Source organism: Petaurus breviceps, unplaced genomic scaffold (genome assembly GCF_028583685.1).
Source record: "Petaurus breviceps papuanus isolate PSGF00001 unplaced genomic scaffold, PetGlider_PUasm1.0 90062, whole genome shotgun sequence".
NCBI lineage: Eukaryota > Metazoa > Chordata > Mammalia > Diprotodontia > Petauridae > Petaurus > Petaurus breviceps.
This window is the reverse complement of record NW_027187171.1, coordinates 326,937-345,219: the sequence shown is the minus strand read 5'-3', so window position 1 is coordinate 345,219 and position 18,283 is coordinate 326,937. Positions and strand designations below refer to the sequence as shown.

Below are 18,283 nucleotides of genomic sequence, written 5' to 3'. Positions count from 1 at the left end.
TGTCAGCATACATCTATCATTTGTCAAAGTTAGTACCAATGGATACTGGTTTTTAAAAACACTATATTTATACCGTATATATACTGTCAAACTTACCAGAGTTTGTTCTAAGAAAGAGACAAATGAATTAGGTCATCTCCATGTTTTTAATTTCATTCACAAGCTGGTGGCACGCATTGAGTGGGAGCTGCAGTCCAGAACTGGCTTAGTGTGGGGGTTGGGTGTACAGTTATATGCCCTTTGAAGAGTAGGCGTTCCCAAGGGGTGCCAACCAACTCTGGCTGGTCAACACATTGGGAGGTGAGCTATATTAAAATGAGGGCCTTGAGTACTTGACTTAGGTCACCTTAATCCTAGTCAAAGGGACATCAATTTCATTATCACCTGTCTTGACAATAGGGAGGAATTAACATTTTCCCAGACCTATCTGGGCAACACCTTGAGCAGGAAGAGATTAGATAAAGGTGGGGTGTGGGAAGCTCTGAGTCTCCAAGGTAATCACTACTCAGAAAAATCTTTTTTTATGATACAAAGATATAAACACAGATAAACACTTGGATACACACACACTCATCTATAAATCATCCATATCTATCACTATAAGTAATATCATCTCTATCTCTTTCTCTAGAATTTAACTATATTTCCTGAAACTCTCTTCCCTTGGATTTCATGACATTGTACTCTCCTAGCTCTCTCCCAGTACTTCTGACTATCCCTTCTCTGTCTTAAATGACCTTCCTTCTCATGCCTACTAATTGGGCTCATTTTCCAAGGCTCAATCTTTGGCCTTGTAGTTCCTGTTATCCCCTGTGACAAGGACATATACAGTTGAGAATAAAAGTTCTGCTGGTTGGGATGGAAATTTATCCATTTGTTATGACCCAAAGACTAAAGGAGGATTGTGTTTTAAAGGGACAGTGTTGCTTTTCATTTTGTCTTGAAGTGATAGTGAGAAGCATGGGTACTCAGAGTATTCATGAAAGCAAGGAAGGCAGGAAGGCAGGAAGGAAGGAAGAAAGGAAGGAAGGAAGGAAGAAGGAAGGAAGGAAGGAAGGAAGGAAGGAAGGAAGGAAGGAAGGAAGGAAGGAAGGAAGGAAGGAAGAAAGGAAGGAAGGAGGGAGGGAAGGCAGAAAGGAAGGAAAAAGGGAATAAAAAGGAAGGAAGGAAAAAAGGAAGAGGAAAGAAGGAAAGAAACGTGTATTTATTAAGCATCTACTAAGTACCTAGCATCAAACTAAGTGTTTTACAAATATTTTCTCATTTGATCCTCACAATAGCCCTGGGAGGTAGGTGCAATTATTGTGCCTATTTTACAGTTGAGGAAACTTACTCAGAATCACACAGTGTCTGAGAGGAGATTAGAACACAGGTCTTTCTCAGTTCAGGTGTAGTACTCTTTCCATTTCACAAGTGTGAAAAGATGAAGGGACAGTTAGAAGAGGATTTTTTTTATTTTTTGCTTTTTGGAGGGCAATTGGGTTTAAGTAACTTGCCCAAGGTCACATGGCTAGGTTTTTTGTTTGTGTGTGTTAAGTGTCTGAGGCTGGATTTGAACTCAGGTCCCTCCTGACTCCAGGGCCAGCACTCTACTCACTACACCACCTAGCTGCCCCCTAGAAGAGGATTTGTAATGTTGCTGGAATAGGAAGATCTTCCCCACCCATTAATAGGCCTATGTGACTTGCTTTGAACTCTGGCCCAGCTCACAGCCTGAGTCACATGGAGCCCGGTATGGGAGGAGTGTGCCCAATTGAGGAGAGAGTGAGACTGAAACAGAACAGGAGAGGCAGAGCAGAGAGCAGAGGGAGGAACTTGCCTAGGGGAACTTGTTTGTGGGGAGACCTGACAGAAGGAATGCTTAAGATGTCAGTGCTGCCTGGATTAGTGATGAGTACCTTGCTAAATCTTACCTCCTGGTATCTTAATAGTGATGTTCCAGATAAATATTTTGGTTTTGCCTTTGAGGAAGAGGGTTTATTTTATGAATCTACCCTGGAAATACATATGCATATTCATAGCAGCTGCTATGGGTATCGCATTGGTGTTACACAATTACAGCAAGTGATTTGGAAGAAAAGTAAAATGGACTAGAGAGGAGAAGAAAAGCAAGGATGAAATACAGGAAAAATTGGTATTTGAGTAATTGCCTCTGTTGCTGCATCACCTTCATTTGTCAGGACCCCAGTGAGCTGTGGGATTGGAACAGAGTAATACTGCAGAACCTTCCTTCCCAGGAAACTGATAAAGGACAGTAATGTGCTTCATCCCTCCTTTCCCTACCCCTCACCTCTTCTTTCTACCAGAGTGTGCAGATATTAAATCTAAAGATTTCCTGTTATTTAAAGTTCATTTACACTCCCTATTTTACCTAATACCATAGCTGCTTTTGATAAAGATTTGATAAGTTGTAATTTCTTTGATTTAAAAGCTTTATTATTTGTGTTTAAGGAGTTACAAAGGAGGGATAGTGGAATATATATGTATGTGTATACATACAAAAATATACACATGTGTGCATAAATATATGTATATATGAGAGAGGGAGAGACAGAGAAACAGAATGGGGGAAGGAAGGAGACAGAGAGACAGAAAAAGAAGAGACAGAGATAGAAAAGAAGAGACAGAGACTGAGAATAAAGGTTCTTTTCCCTCCTCACTAAGTTCGGGACCTCAAAGAGAGAAAAATCTCATTAACTGTTATATTGGATGAATTTCCCTAAAGCACAGAGATTAAGTCATAAGTATCTAGTCTTACTGCCCCCCCGCCCCATTTGGCTAAAACTAGTGGCTTCAAAAAAAAATAGCAGTGTGGCTAATTGGCATCACAATGCCACAAGAGAGCTTATGACTCATTGGAAGGAAAAAGGTAGTGTCTGGAAAAGAACTACAATGCCTAAGTGGTGTATGGGGTGTTCAGGGAGGACTAGCAGCTCTGGTGTGAAGGCTTGCTGAGCCCTTTTCATGGCTGCCCATCCACCTTTGATGTTCACCTGGCATTCAACTCTCACCTGTGGCTCCAAGAAGCTGCAGCATGGGCGGTGGCCACATCCTGATAAAGCATCTTAACAGACCTGGTTGATAGATTAAGTCTCAATAGGCCTCAAACCTGTTGGTGTGTTAGGGAGATGTCTACCTCCCAAGCATGTGAAGACTTTCCCTAGCGGGATGGGCAATGAGAACAATTTGTCTCGGTGGTCATGAAGGTGGCTGAAGTAGGTGCTATGGAGAGCTTAGGGGTTGGTTAGGAATTTGCTAAGGTCATTCACTGTATCCGGGGCCACTGCCAGTTATTTTTACTTTTGTCCTGCCATTGGACTTTGATGACTCAGGAAAAGTGAGGCTGACAATTTTGTGCAACTCTGCCTCACTTAAATCCAATTCACACACAAGTTAGGACATCACCCCATGATGTCATTAGCCCTATTCCAAAATAGTGACAATACCTGTATTCCAAGGGTGAGGACCAAAAGCTAGACAACAGCTAGTTTTCTCTCCTCACTTTCTAGATCCTACGCACCCAGCCATACTTGTATGTTCTCTTTATAGTTCCTTCTACAGAGAATTCATTACCTTCCATTGCTTTAACCATTACTATTCTCTTACTCCAAAATTTTCAATGATTCCTGATTCTTGTGTCAAATCTAAATATGATCTGACTTTGAAAGCTCTTCATAATCTGATTCCAATTTATCCATCCAAATTCATTTCTGAGGTAATTTTCTCTAATGATATCTCCACCCCAGGTTGGGATAAATAGGACATACCTGATTAGGTTGCCTCCACTGAGATATTTTAACACAGTTAAGTAACAATGCTTTGAAAGCTAACCCTGAGAGCATGGGTATTTATCTATCACTATCTTTTCAGGATATTAAGAAGCAACGGGGTAATAAGATAAAATTTGGAGAGAGGGCTTTGCAAACTTTAGATCACAATATGACTATTCTCATATTGGATGGAACTTGGATACAAAGGGTTTGAGCACAAGTTACTATCCTACTGTTATTTTTGTATTTTAGAGTTTGGAAGACTTGCATGATAAAATGATTGCTTTTTTCTTATTAAATTCAAATATTGGGCTGTAAGTTCATCTTTGGTAAGCTCAGTGAAAGCCTCTTCAAGACAACTCCAGTAATAGACAACATAATGAGGATGATTGGTACTTAATCCTGTTCCCATATCGTTTTGATTTTTGTGGCTAGGTCTTCATATTCTGAGAGCTTTTCATTTTACATAGTTTGTAGGGTTTTGTTTTGTTTTTTGCAGTTCTACCTCACTTAAATCCAATTCACTTGCAAGTCAAGATGTCACCCTCCTGATGTCATTGGTCCTCTTGGAGAACAACAGAGGAACAGTTTGGAGGTTATTAGTTTGGAGGGCAGCTAAGTAGTGCAGATGGAATTCAAGGGCCAGAGTCAGGAAGAGCCATCTTCCTGAATTCAAATCTAGCTTCAGACACTAAGTAGCTGTGTGACTCTGGGTAAGTCATTTCACTCAGTTTCTTCATCCATAAAATGAGCTAGAGGAGGAAATGGCAAACCACTCCAGTATCTTTGCCAAGAAAACCCCAAATGGGGTCACAAAGAGTCACATACATTAATACAAAACTAGCCCTATGACCTTGGGCGAGTCACTTAACCCCAATTGCCCTACCTTCCCCCCCTCCAAAAAAAAAAAAAAGAATATGTTCCTAATTTACGGGTGGCTAAGTGATGCAGTGAATAGAACACCAGCCCTGGAGTCAGGAGGACCTGAGTTCAAATCCGGCCTCAGACACTTAACACAAAACTAGCCATGTGACTTTGGGCAAGTCACTTAACCTGAATTGCCCTACCTTCCCCCCTCCAGAAAGCAAAAAGAAAAATCTAAAAAAAAAAAGAGTCACATACAACTGGAAAATGACTGAACAACAACAAAAGAGATTATGACAATTTGGTATAACAGCATCTATTTAAAATGCTATTCTTGAATTTTTATGGGGCAACATTATGTCCAAACAATTGTGAGCAAAATTTTTATCTGTGATGATGGAAAAAATCTAGTTCTAAGACAGTTTGTTGAATTCTCAAGGAAACTTTGGGCTTCATATTTGTAGTATGGGAATTTGTCATTTGCTAGTTTATGAAGGATAATGAACTTCTGATATGCAATCTTGGACATGAGTGAAGGAAGAAAGAAATGAACAAAGGAAGGAATAAGGGAAAAATGATTATTAAGCATTTATTATGGGCTGTGTGCTGATGACACAATTTGAAAAGAGACATCCCTTTTCTCAAAGAGCTCAATTTCTAATTGGAGAGAAAGACAATGAATTTAGGAAAACTCCACATTGTGAATGTCAAGGCCTAAAGGGAAAGATAATGAGTTTTGTTTTGGACATGTTTCATTCGATGTACTTGGAGGACATTCAGTTGATGTCTATGACTAGAGGGCTATGGACAGATAGATATTCCCAACAGGTAGTAGGAGATGTAGAATTGGAGCTCGTGAGAGAGATGAGGGCTAGAAATGTTGTTTTAGGAATAACTGCTTGAGAATTGGTGAGGTCAACGAGAGAGAAAGAAGAAAGAAAAAAACTCAGAATAGAGCTTTAGCATTCTGAAAAGTTCATGGTGGATCATACTGGCAAAATACTTACCAGAATTGTTACTAATCAATACATATTCCACTATATATAAATATCAATATATTATGCATACATAATATGCTATACATATTTATACCTATTATACCTATAATTCAGGTAAAATCTAGTTCAGTTTTGTTTTCAATAATTTGAATGGTGTCCATCACACTCTTACCATTCTATTTCTTCCAATTCCTTACCTGAATCATATTAACAATAATTATAATAATAGCTAACATTTATATAGTGCTTTAAGGTTTGAAAATGTTTTATAAACATTGTCATTTAACTCTCACAACAACCCCTGAAAGAAGGTGCTATTATTTCCCCCATTTTTACAGATGAGGAAACTGAAGGAGACAGATGTTAAGTGACATATTCAGGGTCACACAGTTTCTGCAACTGGATTTTAATTCAGTTCTTCCTAACTCCAGGTTCAGCTTACTATCCACGACATCTAGTTACCTTTTTAAGTCATCAATAGGCACTTTTTTTTTTTTTTTTTGCAATTTACAAAGAAATATTGAGTTCTTTCTACCATTTACTTGCAAAATCAGCCCTTACCAAGAAATCTGGGTTCCTTAAGAATGACAATTTGTCATTTCTGGAGGTGATAACCTAGGCTTCTGTCATTATTATAAACCCCACATACCCTGTTTCTGTTAACAAAGTCACATGACAGCTTCTTTGTTAACATTGCTAATGACTTCTTATCATTACAGTTACTGCTATTACTAGGCATGGACTTATTGCCATGATTATATTTGATTACTGTATTCAACCTCACTTTGCTTGTGCATATGGCAAATACAGCAAACCAAAACTTTAGTTGCCAAAGATAAGTACTCACATGTCATATTGGACAGGAAAGCTCCCATATGTAGTGAATAACTAGGAAGATTCCCACACATAGTCTTTAAAGGGAATGTGGTCGCTTGGGGTATGGTTTCAATGTGCCTCCAATGTGCTTATGACTTCTGAATATCTATTCTTCCCCAACTTGTGCCTCAGACTTGTTAAAATGAGGATGTTTTCACCATGTCTTTACATATTCAAACTTTTCCCTAAATTTCTCCCCATACAAGTTTTTTAATGACACCAGACAAACATTTGGTAGCTGCCAGATTTTCTTTTATATAAAGGAGGAATAACATGATAGCAATGGAAGGAGAGTGAGCACGGGGGAAGAAGAGTTCACTTAGATAGAGTGAAGCCATTAGCTCACACTGCTGGCTGCCAAGGCTGAAGCAGCTTCTCCCTCTGAACTCAGCCCTCTCTTAAAGGGAGGAGAAATCATCTACCATCTTAAAACAGGGGCAAACTTTGAACAAATCTCCCCCTAGCAGGTTCATGGGAAGAAAGGTAGTTCCCTCCTTCTGCTTTACAATCTCATCCTTAGTTCTTGTATTGTTAATGTCTTGTTATTGGAATGGGAAGATTTTTCTTGCCCATTAATAGGCCTATGTGATGTCACCTGCTTTGAGCCTGAATCACATAGAAACCTGAGTCACATGAGCTTGTAGTGGGAGGAGCTTGCCAGATGAGTGGAGCAAGAAGAGGTGGATCTGAGAGAGAGAGGAGGCAGAGAGGCAGAGCGGCTAGCAGGTGAGAGAGGGGCATTTTGCCTAAGGGAGCTTGTTTGTGGGGAGGCCTGAAGAAAGGAAGGCTTGGGGATGGCAGTGCTTCCTGCATTGGTAATGTGTAACAACTTCTTTATCACCATGGTGGATTTGGCTTTCTAGTATACAAATAAATATCTTCATTTTGTCTTTGAAGAAGAGAGTCTGTTATATCTTGTGATTCAAACATAGAAATACACCTGCATATTCATAGCAGTTGCTGTGAGTATCACATTGGTGAAATAGTTCTCGTCTAGGGAGGAGAGAGATGACCCTTCTCAAAGTCAGATTACATTGTTTACAAAAAGAGTTCATCAGTTCAAGGAGGCAGCATAAGGTGAGTCAACACCCAGAGCATGGGTTGTCCTATGGGCCTTGCCTGCTTTTCTCCCTTCCTGTGGGGGGCAAAAATGACTGCGTGTTCTGTCCAAGGCTTTTCTCTCTGAGAAGACTCCAACCATGTTGTCCCAGAAAGCAAAGTTACAATGAACATCACAAGATATTTATTTTTTTCTTTAATCTTTAACTTTGCTTTATTTTAGGTGAATGATGGATTGGCATTCAATAGGCCCTTTGCAATGTCATCCAGGACTGATTGATGATGGTGGTGATAGTAACAGGTATGTCGTACAAGTTTTACAAAGCGCTTTGTAAATGTTATCTCATTTGATCCTCACAACAACCCTAGGAGGTAGGTGTTATCATTATCCCCATTTTACAGATGAGAGAACTGAAGCAGACCCAGGTTAAGTGACTTGCTCAGGGTCACACAGTAAGCGTCTGAGGCCAGAGTTGAACTCAGGTCTTCCTGACTATGGGTCGCAAGCATTATCCATTGTATTGTATTGTTGATTGATGGATTGGTTTATATATAATCATCAATGTAAGAATTGAAAACACTCAAGCAAAGTAAATGGTGCTTACTCATAAACTCATCTGTCCACTTTTATCCTCATGACAACATAAATATTTACAGGTTTTTCATTGGGTCCCTAATTATAGAAAGAAAGTTCTTGTGTATTATAATTATACTGTCAGATAATCCAATCCTATAACATATCCCCCCCCCATTAAGTTAATTGTATTAGTATGTTCAGTTCAATTATTGTTAGACATGGTATCTGTCTTCTGGTTTTTGAAGGACTGTCCCATATGAAAGAGGGATTATAGCTGTTAGCTTTTCCCCCAAAAAACTCAGTGTAATTTGCAAAAGTGAAAATTTAGGTTTGATATAATGAAAACTATAGAACAGTGTCATTCACAGGTAGAATGGTGTGCTTTGGGAAGTGATGTATTTATTCCCTCTCCTTGGAAGCCTTCAAGAAAAGGTTGTGTTGGATATGTCTTAGGAAAAAGTGGTTTGTGGAATATGCATTGGCCTCTGAGATTCCTTCCAACCCTGAAATTCTATGATTCTATAATGTTTAAAGGGGGAAAAAAAGAATTTTTAATGAGAGTCTTAAAAAACTTTCCTCTCAGAGCCATAGCATGCTTGTGTTGGTTGAAGTAAAGTACAGAGAGTTTTATCATAGAGGAATTTTCCAATCACAATATATCTCATATTTGGCAGCAGCTAATCTCAGGAGCATGGAGCACCTTTCATCCCATTACAAATCCCCATGTGAATGTAAATCCTATGCTTACAAAATAATTGAACCAGTAGTTCCCCATGAGGACGATAGACATTAATAGCACATTCAGCCAAAATGAAGGGAAGCGAGGAGCCCAGATGTGTAGCTCAGCTTTACGCTTGAGCACTCTCACCTTTGTCTACTTCTTGTGCTGTCTTATCCAAGAGGCTAGAGAACAGGATCCACTTAAAAACCTGCATTATACAAGGGCCTTTCCTTCCTAAATGTATACTTGATCTTCATGCTAGCGAAAAATGAAAATATTTTATTGGTGGCAATTATTGAAGGCAGCCTAGTATGAGCATGAAGTATTAGGCCAGGTATTACCAGATCTAGCTCCATCATATCATTGGATAAATGCTCACAGAATGAATATCCTGTCAGAACTTTATTGCAAGTTTTACTTGATTATAACAAAATATGGATACATTTTTCATTCTCTGAGATCTTTGGAAAATAAACTAAAGTAATTTGGTTAACCTCTCTGATCATCAATTTCCTCATGTGTAAAATGAGGGGATTGAGGAAGACAGATTTTTTTTAAGCCAACTTTTTCTTCTTACTACCTATCTGACGTTTTGTAAGTCACTTAACCTCTCCTGGCCTCAGTTTCCTCACCTAAAAAATGAGGAAGTTGAACCAGATAGCAGCTAAGATCTCTTTCAACTCTAAGTCAAGGATGCAGAAAAAGCTTTTGACAATTATATAACAATTTCTGTTCAAAAAAATCGAAAAGCTTAGGAATAAACTAAACATTTCTTAATTTGGTAAATAACATCTTTTTTAAATCAAGAGTTAGCATTACTTATAATGGAAAAACACTAGAGGCCTTTCCAATAAGATTAGAAGTAAGGCAAGAATGTTCATCAGTTCAACTATTATTTGATATACTGTAGAAATACTAGCTATATGCAACAAGACAAGAGAAAGAAACTGAGGGAATAAGAACAAAGAGAAAACAAAAGTATTACTTTTTGAATAAACACGGTACTTTACTTAGAGAACCCTAGCATGAACTCAACATTAATTGAAATAATGAAAACCTCATATGGTAGGAGGATATAATATAAACTCATAAGATTATTGGCTTTTCTGCACATTATCCAAAAAAATGGGAAGAGAAAGAGAATGAAACTTAATTCTAAACTGCAGAATGTATCAAGTTTACATTAGCATTCCAGCTTTTGATTATTGTTGTTCATTTGTTTTAGTCATGGCTGACGCTTCGTGACCCCATTTGGGGTTTTCTTGGCAAAGATACTGGAGTAGTCTGCCATTTCCTTCCCCAGCTCATTTTACAGATGAGGAAACTGAGGCAAATAGGGTTAAGTGATTTGCCCAGAATCACAGAGCTAATAAGCATCATTGCTGAGATGTGAAAAACTAATGAAAAATGAAAGATTCTGAATTTTTCAGAGAGCTGAGTTAATTCTGAAAACTCTTTATAAGTTTGTGCAAATGTTACTTCAATGATAGCATATTTAATGTTTTGATCAATTTTCTTGCTCCTCAGTTGTCATTGCATACCTCAATATTTAAGGCTTGTGTGATTTCACTAGCATGAATATTGCCACCCCTGACTCAGATTGCAACCCTTCTGTGTAGTAGAAAATCTATTCAATTTGGCGTAGGGCTTAGGATCAAATTCCATCTCGGCTACTTAGTACCTTTGTGGCATTGGACAAATCCCTTCTCCTTTGTGGATCTCAGTTTTCTAATTATTAAATTTTCTAATTTCTAAAGTGGAGGGGTTGGGGTAGATGATCTTTTAGGTTCCTTTGTCTCTAGACTTGTGATCCTGTGACTTAGTAGATGGTTTTTGAGAGCTGTGACTGAAAAGGGCAGCTAGAGGATAGAGTGCTGGGTCTGAAGTCAGGAAGGCTCATTTTCCTGAGTTCAAATTTGACCTCAGACAATTATTAGTTGCATGACGCTGGGCAAATCATCTAACCCTGTTTGCCTCAGTTTCCTCATCTGCAAAGTGAGCTGGAGAAGGAAATGGCAAACTACTTCAGTGTCTTTGCCAGGAAAACCCCAAATGGGGTCAGGAGAGTTGGACACAATGGAAAAAACGGAACAACAGGAACAGTGACTGAAAAAAGTCACTACCTTGAAGCCAACAGAATGATGAGTCTGTCCAAAACTAGCTAGGCTCATTCATATAGAATAACATACAGTAATAATAGTATCTAGCATTTTATACAATACTTTAAGATTTGAAAAATGCTCTTATAATTTTCACATTTTATCCTCATGACAACCCAGAGAGGCAGGTGCTATTATTATCCCCATTTTGCAGCTGAGGAAACTGAGGTTTACAAAGATTAATTTACTTTCCCAGGGTCACAAAGCTAGTAAGCATCAGAGGCCATATTTGAACTCAGTTCTTCCTGGCTCCAGGTCCAGGGCTCTATCTGTTGCCTCCTCTTTCCATATTGCTAAGACCTTCCTGAATATGCCCTCTTTTGGCATAACCTTTGAGAATCCAGGGGTACTCTTACACCATAATGAAATTTAAAAATAGAACCTTAGTGGATTATCCATTGCATCACTCCCCCAAAATGCAAAATGTTGCCATTTGTCCTAAAGTATCTGCATATTCAGAATATTTTATGATGTTTTGGAAGAAATTTTCCAGGCACTAGACTGGTAGTCAGAAGACTTCAAATCAAGTTACAGCCGTGCTGCTCACCAGATGTGTGGCCTTGAATGAGTCATTATAACTCCAGACCTCAGTTTTCTCATCTAAGAAATGAAGATAGTAATAATTGCCTAACCAGGCTGTGAAGATCAAATGAATGAATGTCTGGCAAAGAACTTTGTAAAGTGTAAAGTATTATATACAAGTGTGAGATAGCAAGAATATTATTATGCACAGTGTTAGCTATGCAGGAAGTTAATAGATCAAGTAGATGGTGTTTCCTTTTTTAAAAATAAATTTTTTTGTTTTCAGATATCATTTAATTTTTAATGTTATCTGACATATAAAGTTCTTTAAATTATTTTATATTATAATATAATGAAGCCATAATCATTTTGATAATAATAGTAATAGGCAGTTAAATGGCACAGTGGATAGAATGCTACGCCTGGAGCAAAGAAGACCTTAGTTCAAATCCTGTCTCAGATACTCGCTATAGGGCCTGCCTCAGTTTCCTTACCTATAAAATAAGGGAAATATTAGCTCTTAATCCCTAATACTGTAGTGAAGATAAGATAAGATATGTGTAAAACACTTGGCAAACCTTAAAATGCTATGTAAATGCTCATTGTTATTACTAATAACAAGGACTGACATTTATGCAGTGCTTTCAAGTTTCCAGGTTACTTTTAAATACATTATCTCATTTGAACTTCACAGGTACTATAACTATTATTATCCTCATCATAAAGATTACGAAACTGAGGTTCAGAAACGCTTTCCCCCAGCTCACACAGCTAGTGTCTGAGGCAAGATTTGAATCTTTTAATATGTTTTTATTGGATCTCATTAGATAGATACTATTCCTGATCAAGAGCTAATTATTTCTGCATTTTAAGACATAGTTGAGAAACCAAAATCCCATTCTTAGATATCATATTCTTAGTCAGTTGACTAAGAATTTACAAGGGAATTTACAAGGATTGATTTTTACCCAACTTTGATTTTCATTTGTCTTGAACTAGACACAGACTTGTACTTTCAAATGACTGAGAGCTATTTAAGGAACCTAAACTACACATTTCATTTCAAAGTCATGAACTCCTGTGAACTCTGAATGTAAGTCTTTTGGATCTTTTAAATATTTGTGTTCTAATAACTCACCATGACATAATGTACATGAAAAATTTGCATTTTGGTTTGGATGTAAATGATGAAAAAATGAAAAGGAGAAAATATTTCTTTGGTAATCTACTTGAAAAGCAAAAGATAAATATTCTCATCACAAGGCTCATTGCCTCTCAGTTAAAAATTAGAATTTGAATGAGATAGAAGTATAAGAATGATTTATCTTTTCCTTCCCTACCCCCCTGTCTCACCAAGTCAGGTTGTGAGATGGTTCTGTGTCTTTACAGCCAGAGAATAGAGGAGAGGTACAACCAAGAAGGCAGAAAAGATTATGGAATTGTACATTAAGAGCTGAGACCCTGGAGGTCGAGCCATAACTTGTTGTTCAGTCGTTTCAGTTGGGTCTGACTTTTCATGATTCCATTTTAAATTTCCTTGGCAAAGATAGTGGAGTGGCTTGCCATTTCCTTCTCTAGCTCATTTTTTTTTTTTTGCTTTTTGGAGGGTAATTGGGGTTAAGTGACTTGCCCAAGGTCACACGGCTAGTTTTTGTGTTGTGTCTGAGGTCAGATTTGAACTCAGGTACTCCTGACTCCAGGGCCGGTGCTCTATTCACTGTGCCACCTAGCTGCCCCTCTAGCTCATTTTCCAGATGAGGACACTGAGGCAAAGTGGGTTAAGTGCCTTGTCCAGGGTTATACAACTAGTAAGTGTCTGAGGCTGAATTGGAACTCACGTCTTCCTGACTCCAGGCACTGCCTAACCAATCCACTAACCCGGGCACATTTCTTTTTCCAAGGCTTGCACACTCTAGGTGGTTAGTTTCTTCACCTTGTAGCTCCATTCCTCTCCCATTCTTTCTCATCACCTTCCTGCTCCTTTCTAATAATAGTCAATCCTTCAGCAAAGCAGAAACCTTGTCAAGAGGCAGCCACATTCCAGGTGAATGTCACCCTCTTCCTTAAGCACTTTATTTCCCTTCCCCCCACTCCCTGTCCTAGGCCAAAAAAAAAATCCTATTTAATGTTCTGTTTAGAATTTATTTTTTATTTTACAGATGAGGAAACTGTCTTAGTGTAGTCAAGCGATTCTCTCAAGTCACATAAGTAATTGGAATCAAGGCAGGATTCAAACATAAATCTTGTTCCAAATCCAGCACTCTTTATACTCTCTTATGCGGCCTTTTCTAAAGTAGTGCTATTCCCAATAATCCCTATCTAGCAGGTCAGCCCCCCACACCAGCAAGGAGGACTCTTCTCAGTGGAGCTACTTCCAGAGCTAATGGCCCCTAGGGTGAGGCCAGCACTTAGCAGCACTATGATGTCAGTGATTCAGCAAACTGTCTTTGAGGGGAAAAAAGCAATCAAAGATGAAGGACTAGGGTTATTAAGGGAGAGGAGACAGCAAAGAAGTTTCTCCCTGAAAACCATTCAGTTATGTAATACTGCCTTCTCCCCAAACCCAAACTCCCACTGCTTTTCAAGTTCCTTTTGGGTACTGACTTCCCCCAATTAATTGTAAGCTCCTTAAGTGCAGGGCCTATCTTTGTTTTTGTTTTTAGTTTTTTTTTTGTATTTGTGTCCCCAGCATTTAAAACAAAACCTGGCACATAAGTAGGTGCTTAATAAATATTTGCTGACTGACTAGTACCATTGATTCTCTGAGACTTATCATATCTATTCAGTAATCAGATTAGAGAAAGAGTTTCTTAGAGAAGAACTAGAAGAAAGGGCAATCCAAAGCTGTGGTGTCAGTAGTTAAAAAGAAAAGTTAGGAACTAAGGCTCCATTATGCCTGTATAGTCCTCAACACCATTGCCACAGAGGACAAAGACCCTCAACCCAAGGGTTTATCTTCCCTGCTGTACTAGTTAACAAAGGTGATGACAGACCTCAGATTAGAATTCTGGGGTCAGACACCCTAGGCGGTATTGTTGTTGCTGCTGCTGCTGCTGTTCTTGTGGCTGTTGCTGTGGTTCATCCTTAGTTTTCTAAGAGGACCAATGACATCATGGGGTGATGTTGTGACTTGCTTGAATTGGATTTAAGTGAGGCAGAGTTGGACAAAGTCATCAACTTCATTCTCTATACAAAAAATGGCCTTGGGGCAGCTAGGTGGTGCATTGAATAGAGCCCTGACTCTGGAGTCAGGAGGACTTGAGTTCAAATTCAGCCTCAGACACTTGACACTAACTGTCTGACCTTGGGCAAGTCACTTAACCCCCATTGCCTTACCTTCCCCCCTCTAAAAGATGGCCTTTCATATCCATATAGCCTACATGAACCCCCTCTCCCAAGAAGGATTCTCAAATTGTACAGAAGAAAAAGTAGGAAGATCAGAAAGAATTACAGATCAGCAAGACAGCTTTTAAAGCTACTGGTTAAATTTACTATATAATTACAACAAAAAGTAAGTTCTATATAAGAGAAATATGAAGTTTTATGTATGATCTTTTTATGTTCTACTGTGCATATGTAGGGGCAGCTAGGTGGTACAGTGGATAGAGTGCAGGGCCTGGAGTCAGGAAGACCTGAGTTCAAATTCAGCCTCAGACACTTATGAGCTGTGTGACCCTGGGTAAGTCACTTCATTCTGTTTGCCTCAGTTTGCTCATCTGTAAAATGAGCTGAAGAAGAAAATGGCAAACCATTCCAATATCTTTACTAAGAAGATCCCAAATGGGGTCACCAAGACTTGGACACAGCTGAACAACAAAAATGCATATGTAGCTAGGTTCTTCTTCAATTGATGACTCCTATGAAAATTCAAACTGACTAGACCATATTTGCTAAAGCGGAGGGAGGGGGAAGGTGATTAATAATTTTTTGTAATGATACTGCTCTCCCCTGGCTCAATCAAAGAGAGGTCCTTATATTTCATAAGTAGACCTCCACAAAGATAAGCAGTGCTGAGCAGGGCACTTAGTAATTGATTAATAAATGCTTGTTGCTTACCTTCATAAAGTGATAAGAAGGTATTAACACCTAGGTAGAACATTAACTGGTCACCATCTATGATTATGACCTGTGACTACATCTAGTGAGCCGGGGATGGAGAAGACCAAATTTCTTTCCTCTCCCAACCCACCAGAGTAGGTAACGTTGTTTGGTAGAAAGGTGTACCTACAGATCCTTAAAAGTTCACAAATTTGGAATTTCAAGGTCTGCTAGACTGAGGAAAGTGTGACTTATTGGATGCCTTCATCCTACATCCTTTTCCACATGACTAATTGGTGTAAACTATCCTCCAGCAGATATACCAGCATTGTCTGTGCCAAACTAGAGAAATGTCAGTTGGAGAAGGAAGAAACAAGAGTCCCTAGAGAATATTAACAGAGGAGTGGAGGGCCTGTATCAATCCACACAAGAGGCACTAAGTCTCCCAGAACCAAGATTATTACACGAGGGAAACATCTCTACCAACTTCCCTTTCATAGTGGTAGGTAGTCTAGGCCTTTGTTAGTTCTCTGTCTGGGTGGTTTGTGTGCTAGGATGGCAGAACTGGGTCTTAATTGGTATCAATTAAGTAACAAAAGTCTGCTTTCTTTAAAACCTGTATCCCGCGCATCGTGAGATGGAGCAGGAGGGTCTGTCAAAATTTTAGCCATGATCAAAGGTGGAACTTGATGAAATTGGTAGCTATGTTCAGCCAGGCCAGTTTGGATAGATTCAACTACAGAATTCAAAAATTAATCCACCAGAACCAAGGTTATAACTTAAGATCTAGGAGGAACCAAGATGTACTGTCATTGTTATCTGAGTTGAAGCGAGCTATGTTTCAGGCCAGCTATCATGGCCTTAATGCCATAGGTCATCTCCTTAAGATATTGAATTAATTCTATGTTGTCCAATGGAAGTTATTATCATTATGGTAGGCCAGTGGGTAGCCTGTCCTACTAAGTAGGATAACATTAAGGGGCTGAGGCCAGTGCCATTGACTTCCAGGGCTGCCCACACTAAAGGTTTGCTGCCTTCAGAAGGGGCAAATGTATCTTGCAGGGAGTCTAGGTTCTCAGACTTTGGGGAAAGTTTTTATTGCTGCTCCCTTGCTGGATACATTGCAATATGACAAGCAACTCTGCCATTCTTAACCACAGTCTATCTATTTGGGAGCCAAACGAAGCTGGCATATTCTGTCCAAAGTCGGGTGAACAGAGAAGGGTGAATAGAGAAACCATAAGACAGATGAGATTTGAAATGGAAGAATATAGATCCAGTTGGGAGAACAAATGAAAATTAAAAATTCAGACTGATTAGGAAACCAGTTGTTACTCTGATTCTCATATAGAATCATAGATTTAGAATTGCAAAGAAATAACCTTTAAAAGGATCATTGAATCCTTCCCTGCGCCTTCCATTTGATAGCTAAAGACACTGAGGCACAGAGGTTAACTTGCCTGGCCATGGTCACACCAAGAAGCAAGCAGCACAGTCAAGATTAGGACTCAAAACTTCAAATTCCGAATTCAGAGGGCTTCTCATTGTGCCATAATTCCATTATATTGTCTCTCATGGAAAGAGATTCAGGCCTGAAGGTCCATACTAGATCAGGAAGTAAACTTTAAGGAGTGCTGATCACCTGATTATTTTTCTGATTTAATCTAATCTTCTCAAAAGATGTGTTATTGTGGATAGAGTGTTGGGTTTGAAGTCAGGTTCAAAGGCTTACTAGCAATGTGACTCTGGGTAAATCACTTAACCTCTATCTGCCTTAGTCTCTTCAACTGCAAAAATGGGAATAATAATAGTTCCTCCCTCCCAGGGTTTTTGTGAAGGTCAAATGAGACGATATTTTTTTGTTTCATTCTTTCCTTTCTCCCTTCTTTCCAAGCCTCTTTCTTTTCATGGAGTTACTGGAATTCCTAGAGTTCCAATAACTCCATAGAGTTACTGGAATTCAGTTACTAGAATTCCTGATTCCTTCTGCCTCTTGTCAATTATGTGCAGTTGTGGTCAAATAAGGCTCTTCATGACGCCTTCCTTTTTAGCTGATCCTTTAAGACTATATGCTCAAGAAGCAAGCAGAAGGTTGGATGAAGCCAAAGAATTATTTCTTACCAGATAGCAAGTCTGGGGCCAATGGCAACAGGCATGCTCAAGGTTTCAAAATACAAGTCAGCTTTTGAAACAGACAAGCACTGTTTAGACAGCAAGATGGGATCAAAAGAATTCAAAGGGGGAAACGAGGCCAAGCATGGTCAATGGTCAAGCACAATTTCAGGGGCACAGGTTTATAAGTGGATGTGAGCTGATGCTCATTATAATTCCACCTAAAACTCACTCAGAGAGGGGCAGCTGGGTGGCACAGTGAGTAAAGCGCCAGCCCCAGAGTCAGGAGGACCTGAGTTTGGTTCTGGCCTCAGACACTTAACACCCACAGAAAAGAAAAACTAGCTGTGGAAACTTGGGCAAGTTACTTAACCCCAATTGCCCTCCAAAAGGCAAAAACAAACAAACAAACAAACGAAAACCACCTCACTCAGGGCAAAAAATCACACTCCTATCCCTTTAAGCCCTAATGTTTGTGGAAAATCTTCCCTCCTCAGTGTCCCTTACTCCTATGCTTCTGCATGAGTTAGCTACAAAAAGCTCTCACTTTCCTGACAGTATTTCCTATAATGGAAATAAAGAGATTT

General features: G+C 39.1%; 1 long non-coding RNA gene across 2 annotated transcripts in view; it reads left to right on the top strand.

Moving 5' to 3' along the window:
* The first annotated feature begins 6,933 nt into the window (after positions 1 to 6,933).
* Positions 6,934 to 18,283, top strand: part of LOC138176647 (uncharacterized) — a 92,771-nt gene continuing 81,421 nt past the window's right edge. Inside the window, exons 1-2 of one of the 2 annotated variants that reach the window (XR_011172352.1) lie at positions 6,934 to 7,234; positions 7,791 to 7,868. This is a non-coding gene — a long non-coding RNA (uncharacterized lncRNA). The other variant, XR_011172353.1, reaches the window with a different exon arrangement.